The sequence below is a fragment of the Aquarana catesbeiana genome, linkage group LG01 (assembly GCF_042186555.1).
Source record: "Aquarana catesbeiana isolate 2022-GZ linkage group LG01, ASM4218655v1, whole genome shotgun sequence".
Taxonomy (NCBI): Eukaryota; Metazoa; Chordata; class Amphibia; order Anura; family Ranidae; genus Aquarana; species Aquarana catesbeiana.
This window is the reverse complement of record NC_133324.1, coordinates 860,544,348-860,554,916: the sequence shown is the minus strand read 5'-3', so window position 1 is coordinate 860,554,916 and position 10,569 is coordinate 860,544,348.

The window sequence follows — 10,569 nt, the reverse complement described above, 5'->3', positions numbered from 1 at the left end:
AAAAATGTTAAAAATGACAAGAGACAGTTTTTGACAATTCCTTTATTTAAATGCTTCTTCTTTCTTCTATCTTCCTTCATCTTCTGGTTCTTCTGGTTTTTCTGGCTCTTCTGGTTCTTCCTCCGGCGTTATCGTCCAGCATCTCCTCCGCGGCGTCTTCTATCTTCTTCTCCTCGGGCCGCTCCGCACCCATGGCATGGGGGGGAGGCTCCCGCTCTTCTCTTCATCTTCTTCTCTTCTTCTTTTCTTCTCTTCTTCTCTTCTTCATTTTCTTCTCCGGGCCGCTCCGCAATCCATGCTGGCATGGAGGGAGGCTCCCGCTGTGTGACGGCGCTCCTCGTCTGACAGTTCTTAAATAACGGGGGGCGGGGCCACCCGGTGACCCCGCCCCACTCTGACGCACGGTGACTTGACGGGACTTCCCTGTGACGTCACGGGGAATGCCACAGGGAAGTCCCGTCATGTCCCGTGCGTCAGAGGGGGGCGGGGTCACCGGGTGGCCCCGCCCCCCCGTTATTTAAGAACTGTCAGACGAGGAGCGCCGTCACACAGCCGGAGCCTCCCTCCATGCCAGCATGGATTGCGGAGCGGCCCGGAGAAGAAAATGAAGAAGAGAAGAAGAGAAGAAAAGAAGAAGAGAAGAAGAGAAGAGCGGGAGCCTCCCCCCCATGCCATGGGTGCGGAGCGGCCCGAGGAGAAGAAGATAGAAGACGCCGCGGAGGAGATGCTGGACGAGAACGCCGGAGGAAGAACCAGAAGAGCCAGAAGAACCAGAAGAACCAGAAGATGAAGGAAGATAGAAGAAAGAAGAAGCATTTAAATAAAGGAATTGTCAAAAACTGTCTCTTGTCATTTTTAACATTTTTGACACTTTTTTCGTGAAATGGTAGGGGTACTTATGTACCCCCTTACCATTTCACACAGGGGGGGGCCGGGATCTGGGGGTCACCTTGTTAAAGGGGGCTTCCAGATTCCGATAAGCCCCCTGCCCGCAGACCCCCACAACCACCGGCCAGGGTTGTGGGGATGAGGCCCTTGTCCTCATCAACATGGGGACAAGGTGTTTTGGGGGGCTACCCCAAAGCACCCTCCCAATGTTGAGGGCATGTGGCCTGGTACGGTTCAGGAGGGAGGGGGGCCGCACTCTCGTCCCCCCCTCTTTTCCTGCGGCCTGCCAGGTTGCGTGCTCGGATAAGGGTCTGGTATGGATTTTTGGGGGGACCCCACGCCGTTTTTTTTTTTTTTTGGCGCGGGGTTCCCCTTAAAATCCATACCAGACCTGAAGGGTCTGGTATGGAATTTAGGGGGAACCCCACGTCATTTTTTTAAAAAAATTTTGGCCGGGGTTCCCCTTAATATCCATATCAGACCTGAAGGGCCTGGTATGGAATTTAGGAGGACTCCCACGTCATTTTTTTTTTTTTTATTTTGGTTCGGGGTTCCCCTTTGGGGAATTCCCATGCCGTTTTTATCAATGAACTTCTAAGTGTATTGTTGGCAATGCAATAGCCGCGGGTAGTTTTAAATGAGTTTTTTCCTTCAAAATGTCATTTTGCTGTCAGACTGTTCTAAACACAGGAAACATGCGCCCCTTTACAGGCATACTATAGACACCCCCCAGGTACGAAATTTAAAGGGATATTACACTTTTATTGATTGACTTTAAGCATTATTAAAATCACTGCTCCTGAAAAAACGGCCGTTTTTAAAACTTTTTTTTGCATTGATCCATGTCCCCTGGGGCAGGACCCAGGTCCCCAAACACTTTTTATGACAAAAACTTGCATATTAGCCTTTAAAATTAGCACTTTTGATTTCTCCCATAGACTTTTAAAGGGTGTTCCGCGGCATTCGAATTTGCCGCGAACACCCCAAATTGTTCGCTGTTGTTCGAGTCGAACATGAGTTCGACTCGAACTCGAAGCTCATCCCTACTGGTGACCCTACAATAGAAATAAAACTTTTTCGCAGAAGAGAGTTTAACAAGACTCACGGCCACTCATTAAAATTAGAAGAAAAGAGGTTTAACCTTAAACTACGTAGAGGGTTCTTTACTGTAAGAGCGGCAAGGATGTGGAATTCACTTCCACAGGCGGTGGCCTCAGCTGGGAGCATTGGTAGCTTCAAGAAACTATTAGATAAGCACCTGAATGACCGCAACATACAGGGATATATAATGTAATACTGACACATAATCACACACATAGGTTGGACTTGATGGACTTGTTTTTTTTTTCAACCTCACCTACTATGTAACTTACCATACCTGCAAAGCAAATACAATAAAACATAGTAAAAATAAAACATTTTTTAACGCAATCTGTGCCTAAAAAATATATGCCAAAGCATGGGGGCAATCCGCCCCTAATGTTAGGAGCAAATCGCTCCTCCACCCCTGCCCCCATGCTTCGGCATATATGCTCTTTTTTTTAACTGTGGTGGTGAAATCACACATTTACATATTGTGGGAGCAAACGCTGTTGCTGTCAAGATAAACAAACCCGTGCTGCAGCTGAATGGCGTACCTGAAAACAAAAAAATGGTTAGCAATAAAACACAGTAAACAGTAAAGTAAAAAAGAATTACATACCTGAAAAGCAAACATGATAAAACATAGTAACAATAAAACATTGCATTGTAGAATACAGTAAAAAAGAGCAGAACAATACAGAGAGAATAGAGAGAGAAACAACAAAACGACAACTATTTTTTGTTTTTTTATTTTATTTAATTTTTGGCTTTTATTAACTTTTTTTTTACACTTTTTTTGTAACTGTAACTGTTCGGTTCCAGGTTCAGGTCTCCCAAAATGCGATGGCATCTTTGGAGACTCTGTGAATGTGTGTCCTACTCCGTGCAGTGCTGTACCCTACGCTAACACTCCACTAATGTGTGGTAGCGTTCAAAACATTCACCAATGCAAAGACCAGGATTGTCAGGACAGGAGGGACAATAATAGCAGGTGTCACACCTAAATCCGTGCTTTCTACAGACACGACATCATCTTTGGGGGGCTCGTTGGGTAGGGGTACCAGGGAGGACATACGGAAAATGCCTCTCATATGTATTGAAGTGATTAAATGTTAATTTGTACAATAAAGATTTCATATAAATATATAAAACCAGTTTTAAAACACTATTGGATATTCAGGAGAATAGGAGAGAGGATCAACTCAGTCCTCCTTCCTACCTGTTTTGTTCAGGTGGCTCTGTAAAGATTTTAGAAAAAAAAAAAATATATATTCTGTGCCATGGGTCCAACCTATATTAAACGTGTATGTGTAAAATATATAAAAGATATAAAACCAGTTTAAAAAACAAACCTAATAAAAATAATAAAAACAATTAATATTTTTAGTTTCAGGTATTCCGCTTTATGTGGACTGGATGATTTATCACCTCAATTTTGCAGTCAGGTATCACACAACTGACAAGGCTTGTGCTGTACGCATCAATCCTCCATATTGTACCTTTCCTGGCACACAGCATCTCTTAATACCATGCCCTGGATGTGTTAAAAGCTTTTCTTCATTCACAAATTGTTTAGATCTGGTTCGGAGTGGATGGTTCAGCCCTTAAAAGGAGGTTGAGGCCGTATATGAAGCTTTCATTTTTCTACCTCAGGGAAACTTAATGCTCCTTTTTTTCTCTGGGAATCAATACACAAAGAGGAGAAAAATATTAACAAATACTTTGCTGTATAATGGAAATTGAATACGCTACAAAAATACATAGAAACATATCCCCCCAAGGGCTGGATTCAACTTTTCATTCAATCTTTTCCGAGGTTTGAATTACAATGTTACAAACCTCTAAGGAAGTACTGTACTATATATGACCTTCATTCCCCTCGTACTGATTCTGTATGTCAGGAGAATTGTGGAGGCAGAGAGTGGACACTTGTCAGGAGCAAGACTCGGACATGTTACTGTGGGACCATTTAGAATCTCATACAGGATGAAGGAAGGCACGTTATAGTAAACATTGAAGAATTTAAGGTTTCAACATGACAACAGTTTAAGGCTCTGTGTTGAGAGGCTTTTGCTTGCTTCAAACTGGTTTTGCATATCCATTCAAGGAGATGCAATAACTGCATGAAGCAGATCAAATGCAAATCAGAGGCAATACTTCACTGCTGGTTACCCTTACTTAAGATGCCAGCACCTGCACCCAAATCCAATTAAAGAATTGGCTCAGGTGGGGGCATGGCATGAACAGACATACTGACTGAGCGTGCTGCTCTGTGATCCTTGGGCTCCAGGAAGATAGGCAGCAGTGTTCGGCAGGCTCCTGACCAGCTACTGCATGTCCACACGCCGCCGTACAGCTGCACTCCCGCTCGGCGGCGGGGGAAAGAGCCAGGTGAAAGGGCTTAGAGCTTACCTTGTGGCACAAAGCATGGATCCAGGTAGTGCAAGTGGTAGAGTCGTGGCCCAGGAGAGAAGGAAGTTCGGCTCCCCTGACCTGAAGGGAGTACCGGGGAGGGCCGGACGTGACCCCCCTGCACAGGGCCGAGGAACGACAGGCCTGAGAAGGGGAATTGCGGTACCTGGTGGCAGCCGTGAATCCCTAAGCCCGGGGCAGAGTTGCATGGACCTGGAGAGGGACCCCTCTGGAAAAGGGAGAGACCCTGTGGCTCATGTGGGTGAAGGTGTGGACCTGGAGGGGGAACATGTTGGAGGGGATCTGAACCCCCAGGAGGTGGAATGAAATCCCAAGAGGGATGGCTGAGCCCTTGGAAGGCTACAAAGCCCAGCAGTGAATCTGCAAAAATCAGCAAAGAACTTGTGATGAATCCAGAGACAGTCTCTTCAGGGCAGGTTCAGTATGTTAACCCTTTGTATTGTAACCTTAATAATGAACCAAGTGCATCTCAATCAGAGTTAAAAGTGGACTGGGATTTAAGAGAACATTTGAGAGCACTTCCCACAAAGAAAGATATTCAACTACTTATAACTGCTGTTGAATTATCCTGCAAACAGGCTGTGGAGGGGCTAAGGGAGGATAAAGCGCCTATACGATGTAAATTATGGATCCTTGGTGGTATCGATATTAAAAGACTTGCAGAAGTGGACAAGTCATACTCTGACGTGGTTCGGCAGGGTAAATGCGCTTAAAATTAGTGTAATCCCGTACCCATAACACTCCCACAGACATTCTTCAAACAAATATGAAGGGCTTTTATGACCTTTGTGTGGGGAGATAAACACCCTAGGTTGGCATATGAGATTCTGAAGAGATCAAAACGGGAGGGTGGGGTGGGACTTCCGGACATAGTGACTTATTACAGAGCCATGGCCCTGGTTCGTATTGTGAACTGGTGCCATGAATCTGCTAGTAAACTTTGGGTGCCTCTGGAGAAAACATTAGCAGGTAGGAACCTAGCCGGAGCCCCCTGGATTCTGGTTTCATATAGGGGGTTATCAGAATATGCATCACCATTGACGAAAACAACACTATCTATTTGGAACAGAATGAATAGTACGGGAAGGTTTACCCCCCCCAATATCCCCCATGACACCACTGGAAGGATTCCCCTGGTTTCCCCCCGGGGGAAGAGAAAGGGAGTTTAGGCCGTTGGGGGATGGATGGGAAGGGTAATTGTGCTAGCAAGGCCCCACGGGGTAAATTGCTACCATTGGTAGAACTGGTTTTGAGATTGGGGGAAATACCAATAGCTGTATGGAAATATCGTCAATTAATGGACCTGATTAATAAGTGGAAGCATTAAGTTAGGCCAGCGAACCAGCTTACTATTTTTGAGGAAGGGTGTGTTAACTCATCAGCGCCGGGCCATACGTTGTCTCGAATGTATAAGCTGGTTTTGAGTGCCCAAAATATGACAACTCCCTATTTTATCCGAAAAGGGGAAAGGGAGCTGGGTTATAATTTTACATCTGAACAAATTAAAAGGGTGATAGGGGCAACACACCATACCTCAATAAGTTCCCATATACAGGAGATGTTGTATAAGTTCTTGGCAAGATGGTATAGCACACAGGTTCAATTGGCTTAGATATCGGTGGATGTTAACTGCTGGAGGGGATGTAATCTTAGCAGGGGCGGTTCCAGGGGGCAACGGGGCAATTGCCCCCTCCGAGAATGAGGGTGAGTGAGAGAGCTGGCGAGTAGATCCGGGGGTGAGAGAGCCGGCGGGTGGCTCCGTAGGTGAGAGAGCCAGTGGGCGGCTCCACGGATGAGAGAGCCACCGGGCGGCTCCGTAGGTGAGAGAGCCGGTGGGCAGCTCCGCGGGAGAGAGACAGCGGGCTGGCCCAGCGGCTCAGTTGGTGAGCGGGAAGGTGAGAGGGAGGATGAGCAACTGGCCAATCAGGGAGCCGGCGGGCGGGGAGCAGAGAGATGACATCATCTCTCACCACCCGGCGCCCGCCCTGCATCCTTGCAGTTCCCCCCTCACTGTGCAGGCAGCCGTGGCAGCAGAGAAATTGCGTCATCTCTCTGCTGCCTGACTGGTAATCTGCTGCCTGACTCTGGGACACAAGAGACCACCTTAGCAGGAAAGTGACAGAGCAAGTGACTGTCAATCCGCAACGTGTGGTAGGTGACGTGACAATCTGCATCTGGTGACAGGCGATGTGGCAAGTGACAATCTGCATCTGGTGGAAGGCGACGTGCCACGTGACAATCTGCATTTGGTGGCAGGTGACGTGGCAAGTGACATGGCAAGTGACAATCCGCATTTGGTGGCAGGCGACGTGGCAAGTGACATTCTGCATCTGGTGACAGGCGACGTGGCAAGTGACAATCCGCATCTGGTGACAGGCGAGGTGGCAAGTGACAATCTGCATCTGGTGACAGGTGACATGGCAAGTGGCAATCCGCAACGTGTGGCAGGCGACGTGGCAAGTGACAATTTGCATCTGGTGACAGGTGACGTGGCAAGTGACAATCTGCATCTGGTGACAGGTGACGTGGCAAGTGACAATCCACATTTGGTGGCAGGTGATGTGGCAAGTGACATGGCAAGTGACAATCCGCATTTGGTGGCAGGCGATGTGGCAAGTGACAATCTGCATCTGGTGACAGGTGACGTGGCAAGTGACACACTCGGGGCTCCCACTGATTCTGCATTATGGTGAGTTGAACTATTTAATTTTTTATAACAATGTAATAATAGTAATAATGCGCTTCAATCATCCTGACACCATAACAAATTTGGTGCCGTGATGATTGAAGCGCCAACACCAGCCATTTCCCCGATAGATTTACCCCCAAAAAATATCTTTTCTGGCAGTGCCCCTCCCGAGACTAGACTCTGGATCCGCCCATAAATCAAAGGGGTTAATTTCTTCAATTATGGTGGCATTGCCCAAAGATTAAAGTATTCTGGGAGGCGATAACCCTCCCCATTACAATTTCACTTTCAAGGGATGCCATCATCTGCTGGGTTTTATAAGAGAAGCGTTACTCCACATTTGCTAAAAGCAGCTAAAATATTGATACCTAGATTTTGGAAACAGTCTGGATGTCCCACTATAATGGATTGGAAGAGAGAGGTGGAAAAAATAATGGAAGCAGAGAGATGGATACATACGGTTACATACATACCAACAGTATAAATTTAAAGACACATGGGCAGGATGGCTGTACTACTCCTCGGAAATAGGGGCAGATTAAACCCTATGGGGAATAGTGCTGTGTTTTGGATCGGATAGTCTGTGGGATGCATCTGGTGAGGGGAAATTGGGAAGGGGTGGGTTTTTTTTCTTCTCTTTGCTTTTCTCCCCCCCCCCCCCCCCAGGAGGCGCAGTGGAGAGATGATTGATGTCATTAAAGTAAGAGGATCATTTCTAACGGTAAATTAGGCACGGGATAGGCAACATGTAATGAAACCACACAAAGAAGGGTGGATTGAAATATCGAAATGAAAAGAGGAGAGGTATAAAAAGTATATGAAGTAGTAGGGGGATGTCATATTGAATAAAAACACCAAATATAATAGAACACGACAATAGTAATTTGAAATTATACACTTTTTTTTTTTTTTTTGTAGATTGATGCACGCAATAGGGTGCTGTAAAGCCCCCTTCTTAAATTACATTTTGAATAATGTGTTACACGAAATTGATTATGAATAGATAAATGGGATCCGGTGTGTTTTCTCGGGGGGGGGGGGTTTGGGTTATTGGGTTATTGTGGTTTGTGTTAATGAAAGGATTTATATATATACCCTGTGCAAGGTGTACCTTTATGTTGTATGTTGGAATCTGTCTTAACCACTTCAGCCCCGGAGGATTTTACCCCCTTCCTGACCAGAGCACTTTTTGCGATTCAGCACTGCGTCTCTTTAACTGACAGTTTTTTTCCCACAAATAGAGCTTTCTTTTGGTGGTATTTGATTGCCTCTGCGGTTTTTATTTTTAGCTCTATAAACAGAAAAAGAGCGACAATTTTGAAAACAACGCAATATTTTTTCATTATTGCTATAATAAATATCCCCCAAACATATATAAAAAAAACCTTTTTTTTTCCTCAGTTTAGGCCGATATGTATTCTTCTACATATTTTTGGTAAAAAAAAATCACAATAAGCATACATTGATTAGTTTGCGCAAAATTTATAGCGTCTAAAAAATAGGGGATAGTTTTATGGCATATTCATTTTAAATATTTTTTTTATTAGTAATAGCGGCAATCTGCAATTTTTATCGACTGCGACATTACGGCGGACACATCAGACATTTTTTACACTATTTTGGGACCATTGTCATTTATACAGCGATCGATGCTATAAAAATTCATTGATTACTGTGTAAATGACACTGGCAGTGAAGGGGTTAACCACTAGGGGGCAGTGAAGGGGTAAGTGTGTCCTAGGGAGTGATTCTAACTGTTAGGGGGCTGGGCTTTAACACACAGGACAGTGATTACTGTTCTCGATGACAGAGAGCTGTGATCTCTGTCCTGTCACTAGGCAGAACGGGGAAATGCTTTGTTTACAAAAGCATCTCCCCATTCTTCCTCTCCGTGACACAATCGCGGGCACCCAGCAGACATAGAGTCCGCGGGACCCGTGGTCACAGTCACGGAGACCGCGGCGGGCTCGCGCCCGTGACACCGCTTCTTAAAGGGGACGTACCTGTACGCCCTTTTGCCTACCAGCGCCATTCTGCTGACGTACATCGGCGTGCGCTGGTCGGCAAGTGGTTTATAAAGAAAAAAAGTGATTATAAAAAAAAAAAAAGAATCAGCTCGGGTGAGGACATCGCTGGATCTCTGGACAATAAGTGTCCTTATCTTAAAAGTCAGCATCTACAGGATTTGTAGCTGCTGACTTTTAATTTTTTGGGGGAGCCTGGAGCTGATCTCAGAAGCATTTCAAACTGATGCAATCAACACAAGCCCAGTGCTCAGTGACCAAAGCCCTTGGTCTTCTTGTTAGGCTGACCATGCACTATGCAATCTGATAGCACATCGCCTTTATTTCTGCCATCAACTGTGTAGTGCAAGGGCCTGCCTGATTTGGTACATATTGAATTAAATTTTTATATGTATTACTTCGTTTTGGTAAATCTAAAGGAGATCGTGCATAGATTGCACAATCACGTTATATAGTGTATAGCCAGCTTTAGGGCTCAAAAGCTTGAATTTAGATGCGCAAAGCATATCGTTTAGTGCACATGTAAATGCAGCACTACAGTAAACAATGAGCCCATACACACAGCTGCGTACACATGCAAAAATGTGTGCTGCGTTCTGTGAATGAATGATCTACAACTACTGTCAGCCATTGTGGCTTGTAGTTCTCAATGAACTGCGAGGCCTCTGGTGAGCACTCTTGATCTTCCTGCAACTCAGTAACTGCCTGCCTCTATTGGAGGTATGGGCAGACAGCTCTACTGTCAGTCTGCAGGAGCCTGGTATTACACCCACAATCTGCTGATCATGGGTGCAATCCTTTACACTCAGGCTCCGAAGAAAAAAATAATAAATGCAAATGTTTTTAACTGCAAAAAAATGTACATTTATTTTATTTTTTAGGTGAACTTAGTCTTTAAATGTGTTTTAACCCTTTTGCTGCTGTTTTTTAAATTAAAAAAAAAAAAAAAATTAGCCCTGAATATTTAAAAAAAAACCCAAAATATATGTTTTATGAAAGCCGACACTCTAGAGAATGAAATAGTCATAGTTCCTGCCAGGTTCCTATTTTTTATGGTACATATTATTAGCACAAGAGCAAAAGTTTTTTTCAGTAAAAAATACACTAAAATGAAAGCGTTTGTAACCTTAAAAAAAAAAAAAAAGATATCCTGTTCCCTTATAACAAGTTAAACAGCACATATGATCCTGCCAGTTTCTGCCTTCCTCCTGTAAGCTGACCACGGTTTATCATGGCTGCTGAGCCCTGACACTGTGGTCAGTTTACGTGCCTCCGTCATCCGCAGCTCTCCTATCTGCTCTCCCCCATCCTCTCCCCCCTCCCCTCCCTGCCTGTCAGCTTGGGAGTCTGTGTCTCTGTCTCCCCCCCCTGCTGCTGTTAGTAAAATACTACTATTAAAAATAAAAATCACTGCCAGCCCCTCTCTATTAAGCCGCCATCCTGCAACGTGTA